Here is a 6,980-nt window from a genome sequence, read left to right as displayed (position 1 = left end):
ATGCTGGGAGGGGAGAGAGAGACAGGGAGGGGGAGGGGGAGGGGGAGAGGGAGGGGGAGGGGAGGGAGAGGGAGGGGGAGAGGGAGAGGGAGAGGAGGAGGAGGGGAGGGGAGGGGAGGGGAGGGGAGGGAGAGGGAGGGGGAGAGGGAGAGAGAGAGGGAGGGGAGGGAGAGGGAGAGGGAGGGAGAGGGAGAGGGAGGGGGGAGGGGAGGGGGAGGGGGAGGGGGAGGGGGAGGGGGAGGGGAGGGGGAGGGGAGGGGAGGGGGAGGGGGAGAGGGAGGGGGAGGGGAGGGGAGGGGAGGGGGAGGGGAGGGGGAGGGGAGGGGGAGGGGGAGAGGGAGGGGGAGGGGAGGGGAGGGGGAGGGGAGGGGGAGGGGAGGGGGAGGGGAGGGAGAGAGAGAAGAACAGAGGGAGAGGAAGAGAGGGAGAGAGAGAGGGAGAGAGGGAGAGAGAGAAGAACAGGGGGAGAGGAAGAGAGGGAGAGAGAGGGAGAGAGGGAGAGAGAGAAGAACAGGGGGAGAGGAAGAGAGGGAGAGAGAGGGAGAGAGGGAGAGAGAGAAGAGGGATGGCCTGCGGACCCACCAAGCTCTCTGACCCCAACCTCTGCCTCTGTGGCTGCGTCCCCCTCCCTAACCCTGACAAGGAGCCTGCAATTGACTCAGGGTCCAGCTAGTCCAGGGCCGTGTCCCGGCCTCAAAGCCCCTAGGAAGGGGCATCCTTGAGCCATCCTTCTGCCTGCGACACTCAATGCAGCAGAGCGTGCAGCTGGTTGAGGGCAGTGGCTCTGCCTCTGGGCTCTGCCTCTGGGCTCCTCTCCCAGCGCCCCTGGTGGCTAATCCCCTGTGACACGGTGGACACCAAGCCAGGACCGGGACACTGACCCTGGTGCAGCGTGTGAGTGGGGCGGTGTCATTTTGTCACCTGTGTAGGCTCGCGTGCCCAGCACTGCCATCAGGACACAGAACTGGCCGCCACCTCTGGCTGGGCCCCCAGTTTCCCCTACACGCACACACATACTCCGCCTACTCTGTGCTGAACCGTGTCCCTTCAAGACACTTACATAGATGGGACCATATTACACGTCACCTCCAGGTGACTTTTCCACTCAGCATAATTCCTGTGTGTGTCAGTCGTCAGCCCCTTTGATCCCAGAACAGCATTCCAGGACTGGATGGACAGCTAATGTAACCACGCGGCCTGTTGAGGGGCGTTTGCGTTTTTCCCACTTTGGAACCATTACAAGTACAGCTGCCATGAATGACTGCAGACAGGGTGTTTGTTGTACGTAACGTACACAATTACATGGCTTTTCGTCGCTCGAGGACAAGCGCCCAGGGGTCCGGTCGCTGGGTCACGTCCTACGTATGTGTCTAGTTTTCCATTTTGCATCCCAACCAGTGCCACATGAGAGGTCCCTCGCCTGCACTTGGCGGTGTCGCTGATTTTTCCTGCAGGGACAGACGGGTCCTGAGAGGCCTGGACTCCAGCAGCGCTAGAGACACCCGGGAGGGGGCGCTGATGCGACAGCAGGACTGCACGTGGGCCGAGGTGGGTCTGGCTCAGGGAACAGAGAAGGCAGATGATGGGCAGAGCACTGCCCTTCGTGCTGGACACCAAGGGGTCGGGGGGCGGGGGGAACATCGCCGAGGCAGCCTTAGGGACCAGCATTTAGGAAGTGTTCTCTGGAAAAGCAGAGGGGCAGAGGGGCCGGACCTCCTCTCGGCACCAGAGGGAGAGCCAAGGGGCCCGCTGGGGAGGGGATGGAGCAGGGGACAAGGAGGACGGTCCTGGCGGCAGGGACCACGCAGGCAGGAGGCGGCAGCCGCCCTGGGTGGAGGGCTGCCCTCCAGGACCTCGGCCCCCGTCCCGTCTCCCAGGTTCTCTGAGTCCAAGGATCCCGTCGCTCCAACCTGCGGGCTCAGAGCAACCGTTTTATTATCTCATGGAGTTCATGGGTCAGGCGCCTGGGTGGGTCTCCGGGAGCGGACTCATGCAGTGGGTGTTTTATGCCCCTATTTTGTGGAGGTTTGTCCTGCCTCAAGTTTACTGGAACGGTTGTTTAATTCTTAGAGGTAAAGATAAATAACATGAAGAACGGTCTTTGTTTTCGTGGAACGTTACGATTCACACAGCGACTTCCCACACAGCAGCTCCTATAGCGGCCCCGGAGGAGGTGGGTGGGTGTCATCGTCCCACCCTGCAGGTCCGCATGGCGGCTTCCTGAGAGCCCCCAAGAACTGGGGCAGAGCCAGGACGGTGTCCCGCTGCACACCCAGCTGGCGCTGGGGCGACGCAGCGTAGCCAGGAGAAAAGGCAGCAAGTTGGGTGGGGGACCCAGGCACACAGCCCACAGGCTCACTGCCTGCCTGGACGGCGACTCTGGGGAATACAGTCATCTTTCCCCAGTTTCTCAGTGCACGAGGCCTTTGATCTCCCGCGGCAGCTTGGCCTCAGATCCGTCTGACCCGCTTCCACGCCTTTGTGTACTTTCTCTCACACCTTAAACCGCCTTATGAAAACCAATAAAAAGTGCTTAGGACTAAAAATCCCTCCAAATGGGGCATTTAGTCCTCGCACTTTAGCAAACACAGTTCAGCTTCTGTTATACACACACCTTTGGCTTTCTGCACACTTGAAAGTTATTTGATGAAATTTAAGGAAGCGGTAAGATAAAATTATCCACTTGGATGCCGAATGGTGGAATTTACTTACAGAATTAAGCCCTTTAATCGCTCCCGGCCCAGCCGTGTCCCAGTTCCCCAGTGGGCACGGCCCAGGGCCGGGGCGGGGGGCATCTACAAAGCCCTTCAGCGGAGGGGGTCCTCGCCAGGGTCACTGAGAAGCAGTGAGCCATGGGGCCACTCTGCCCCGCCCGTCACAAGAGCGAGGGGGGAGGGGGAGAAAAGAGGCCGGGGTCCGAGCTTCGCTCTGAGCGAGCAGGGTCTTCCTCACAGACACACCGAGTCCACGGTCAGAATGCAGGGCAGCTGCAGCTCGGGGGGGTAGGCCGAGGGCTGGCTGGGTTCTAGCTCCTTCCAGGCCGCCAGCCACGCTCCAGGAAGCGCCAGAATGATCTCAGAAGAGCCCGAGAGCATATCACACCCACCAGAGCCTTCCACGGCTCCCGGGAGAAAACCAGACGCGTCACCCCGGACCCTGAGCTCACAGGGCCTCGGAGGGTCTCAAGGTGTTTCTGCCCACAGAGCCCGGGACCTGGCAGACAGGACACGAGCTCTAACCCTTCCTGGAAGGAATCACCTGCACATCTGGCCTCGGGATTCCCACAGATCAGTCTTAACCAAATGAGCTCACAACCGAAAACCTCTGGACACACAGGAGGATGAAGTACCGTGAGTGAGAGCAGATGGACCCCAGCAAAAACAAAGCAGCTGGATCAGGCCTGCAGACTGCAGCCACGAAGGGCACTCACCCCCAGTGCCGACCCGTCCTCTACGCAAACCCAGAGGTGGGAAAGCAGGCAGAGGAGAAGACCCCTCAGACAGACCAGGAGCTTTAATAAATAAAATTAAATAGAACGCCTGGAACCATATAGATGACTGAATAATGAACAATTCAGTAAGTGAACTAAGTACCAAAGTCGAGAAAATTAGCACCGTGGAAACACGGATCTCTCTGAAAACACTGCGTTCAGCACAGAGGGGCAAGGAGGCTGACAGCAAGGAGGGAGGACAGAACAAATCCTAGCAGAGAAGAAACGTGTGGGAGGGGCATTTCTGGGATAAGTGGCCGAGGCTCTCCCATTGCCGATGGTAGACTCGAACACGCTGTTGGAATCAGTGCATCACACGTGGAAAGGGAGACGGCAAGGACGCCACACGTGGTAGAGGGAGCATCGCCGACTCAGACGGGAGAAGCCACAGCGGCTCTGGAAAGGCTGCAGGCAGCGGGAGATGCACCGCCATCCACCGGGAGCACCTTTCAAGGATAAGGGTGAAGTAAAGGCCTGTGTGCGGAATAAACCTGAAAGGATCTTACCAGCAGCCGGATTCCTAAAGGATGTGCTTCAGGAAGGAAGGTCTGGTCTGAGAAACGTGGGCCAGGGAATGGAAGCACGTGTGAGAGGAGGCGGCTTCACTCGCGAGGTTCAGGGAGAAACGGCCAGGACCCCGCGGGAGCAGCACTGAAGTGGGGTCAGAGTGAAACGTCCCGAAACGTTCTTCCCGCGAGGCCTGTCCGGCCTGGATGTGCGGTGATGCTGCCTGGGCGTCAGGGAGCATCCCATCCTGCTCCGTCTTCTGAAGACCACAGCACTGGTACCACCTCTTCCCTAAATGTCAGGGGGACGCACCGAGAAGCCGTCTCGTTCTAAGGTTCTTTGTGGGAAAGGTTTAGCTTCAAGTTGAGTTTTCAGAAGAGACAGGGCTATTCAGGTTTCTTCCTGTGAGAGCTTGGGTGGTCTGTGTCTCTCCAGGGCTTTGTCCATTTGTCCGTGTTTTTGGCTGTATCGGCACAAAGCTGCCCGGATGTTCTTCACTATCCTTTAAACATGTAGAATCTGGTGATGTCACCTCCCTCCTAACCGGTGCTGTGACTGCGTTTTCCCTCGTTTCCTCCTAATTAGTCTGGCTGGAGGTTTATTCATTTTATTGATCTTCTCAAAGAACAAGATTTTGAGTTCATTAACATTCTGTACTATCTTTTTCTAAAGATTTTTTTTGATGGGGACCATTTTGAGAGTCTCTATTGGACTTGTTACAATATTGCTTCTGTTTTATGTTTTGATTGTTTGGCCCTGAGGCGTGTGGGATCTCAGCTTCCTGACCAGGGATCGAGCCCGCACCCCCTGCACTGGAAGGCGAAGCCTTAACCACTGGACCGCCAGGGAAGTCCCAGTATTGTCTTTCTCCTGTGTCACTGATTCCTGCTCTGATACATGTTATGTTCTCCTTCTTCCTTTGGGTTTCATCTGCTCTTAGTTTCCTAAGGTGGAAGCTGAGGATGTGGACACCTTTTCCCGCTATAGGTTTTTAGTGCCCTGACCCCTCGTATGCATGGCTTCAGCCGGGCCTCCGCCTCCCCAGCAAGTACCACAGACGTGGATGTTCGTGTTTTCATTTTCATTCACTTCAAAATACTTTCCTATTTCCCTTTGGTTCCTTCTTTGATTCATGGCTTATTTCAAAGTGGTGATATTTCATTTCCAAATATTTGGAGATTTTCCCAGATCCTTCTGTTATTGATTTCTGACTTAATTCTACTGGGGCTAAGGAACATAATTTGTATGACTTGAAGCATTTTAAATGTTGTTTAGGCTGGTGTTATGGCCCAGAATATTCTTTCTTGGTAAATGCTCTGTTTTTTTTTTTGGTACGCGGACCTCTCACTGCTGTGGCCTCTCCCGTTGCAGAGCACAGGCTCCAGACGCGCAGGCTCAGCGGCCATGGCTCACGGGCCCAGCTGCTCCACGGCTTGTGGGATCCTCCCAGACCGGGGCACGAACCCGTGTCCCCTGCATCGGCAGGTGGACTCTCAACCACTGCGCCACCAGGGAAGCCCTCTGTATGCTCTTGAAAAGAATGTGTACACTTCTGAAGTTGGGTGGAGTGTCTGTGAATAGGTCACGTAGAGTGAAAGTGTTCAAGTCTCCTCTGTTCTTACAGAGATTTCCTAGTACTTGTTCTATCAATTACTGAGATGGCACTGAAATCTCTTATAACTGTGGACTCCACTATTTCTCCTTGCATTTCTAAACATTTTTGCTTAATATATTTTCAAGCTCTGTTATTGGGTACATAAACACTTAAGATTGTTATGTCCTTTTGATGAAATGATACCTTTATTTTTATGAAAAGACTTTATTTCTTGGTAATATTATTTCTCTAAAATATACTTTTCCTGATGTTAACATGGTGGATCTTCTCTCAGTGTTTGATTTTAACCTGTGTTCTTGGGTCCTGCTTTTTTATTTGGTCTGGTAATCTCTGCCTTTTAGTTGGGGTGTCTAAACCATTTACATTTAATGCAATTATTAACAAGCTGGGTTTAAGTGTACAGTTTTGCTACTGGTTTCAACTCATCCCAACTGTTCTCGCTCCTTTCCACGTTGCCCTGCCTTCTCCTGCGCTGAGTGTTTCTGTCTTCCTTATTGGCTGTTTTGTTTCAGAGGCCCCTTGTCTCTAACCCATCTCCATCCACCTGGAGTCATAGCACATCTTCACACCCAGTGCAAGAACCTCCCTGCGGGCCTTTGTGCTGTCACACATTTTACTGCTCCATGTTATGAACCTCACAAAACATTGTTATATTTTAGCTTTAAGTGGCTTGTTATTTTTAGATCGTTTAAATAAGAAAATAAGTCTGCACTTGCCCATGTGGTTGCTGTTTCCAGGGTTTCCCCTGCTTTGTGCAGATCAGATTTGTACCTGCTGCCCTCATCCATGATGGAAGGACTCCCTGTAACTTCTCACAAGCAGATTTGCTGTGATGAATTCTCCCAGCTTTTGGATGTCTGTAACTCCCGTTTTAAAATGTATCCTGAGACATACCTGCAGTGGGTAAAGAATTCTAAGTCAGCACCTTCTCTTCTAAAACACGGGGGGTGCATGCTGCCCGCTGACCTCTGCATGCAGTTCTCGGTCTGGCTTTGTGAGGACTCGTGGGAAGGACACACAGCCCTGACCCTGAGAGCCGCCTCCAGACACCAGCCAGTGCCCAGCCGCCTCGGCTCCATGTTCTGCCTAGGGACGGGCCCTTTGATGAACTTCCGGAGGCCACAGGCTGCCAGTGTAGACATCGCCGAGGAATGATCCCATCGATGAGAACGACTGGATTCAGAGCCAGGCACAGGGGCTGAGATGCTGATGTACGTACAGGCCTCCTGTGTGTGCTCATGTGCCCACACCCGGTGAGGGCTGGCTCTCCGGAGCTAACCTCACTGAGCGTGACTCGACCCCGTCACCCTCCAGATCTCGCCCTTCCCTGTTCCGTCAGTGAAGACGCCTCCCTGCCCTGCTTCTCCC

Source organism: Orcinus orca, chromosome 3, assembly GCF_937001465.1.
Source record: "Orcinus orca chromosome 3, mOrcOrc1.1, whole genome shotgun sequence".
Lineage (NCBI taxonomy): Eukaryota > Metazoa > Chordata > Mammalia > Artiodactyla > Delphinidae > Orcinus > Orcinus orca.
Note: the sequence above shows the minus strand (reverse complement) of the source record.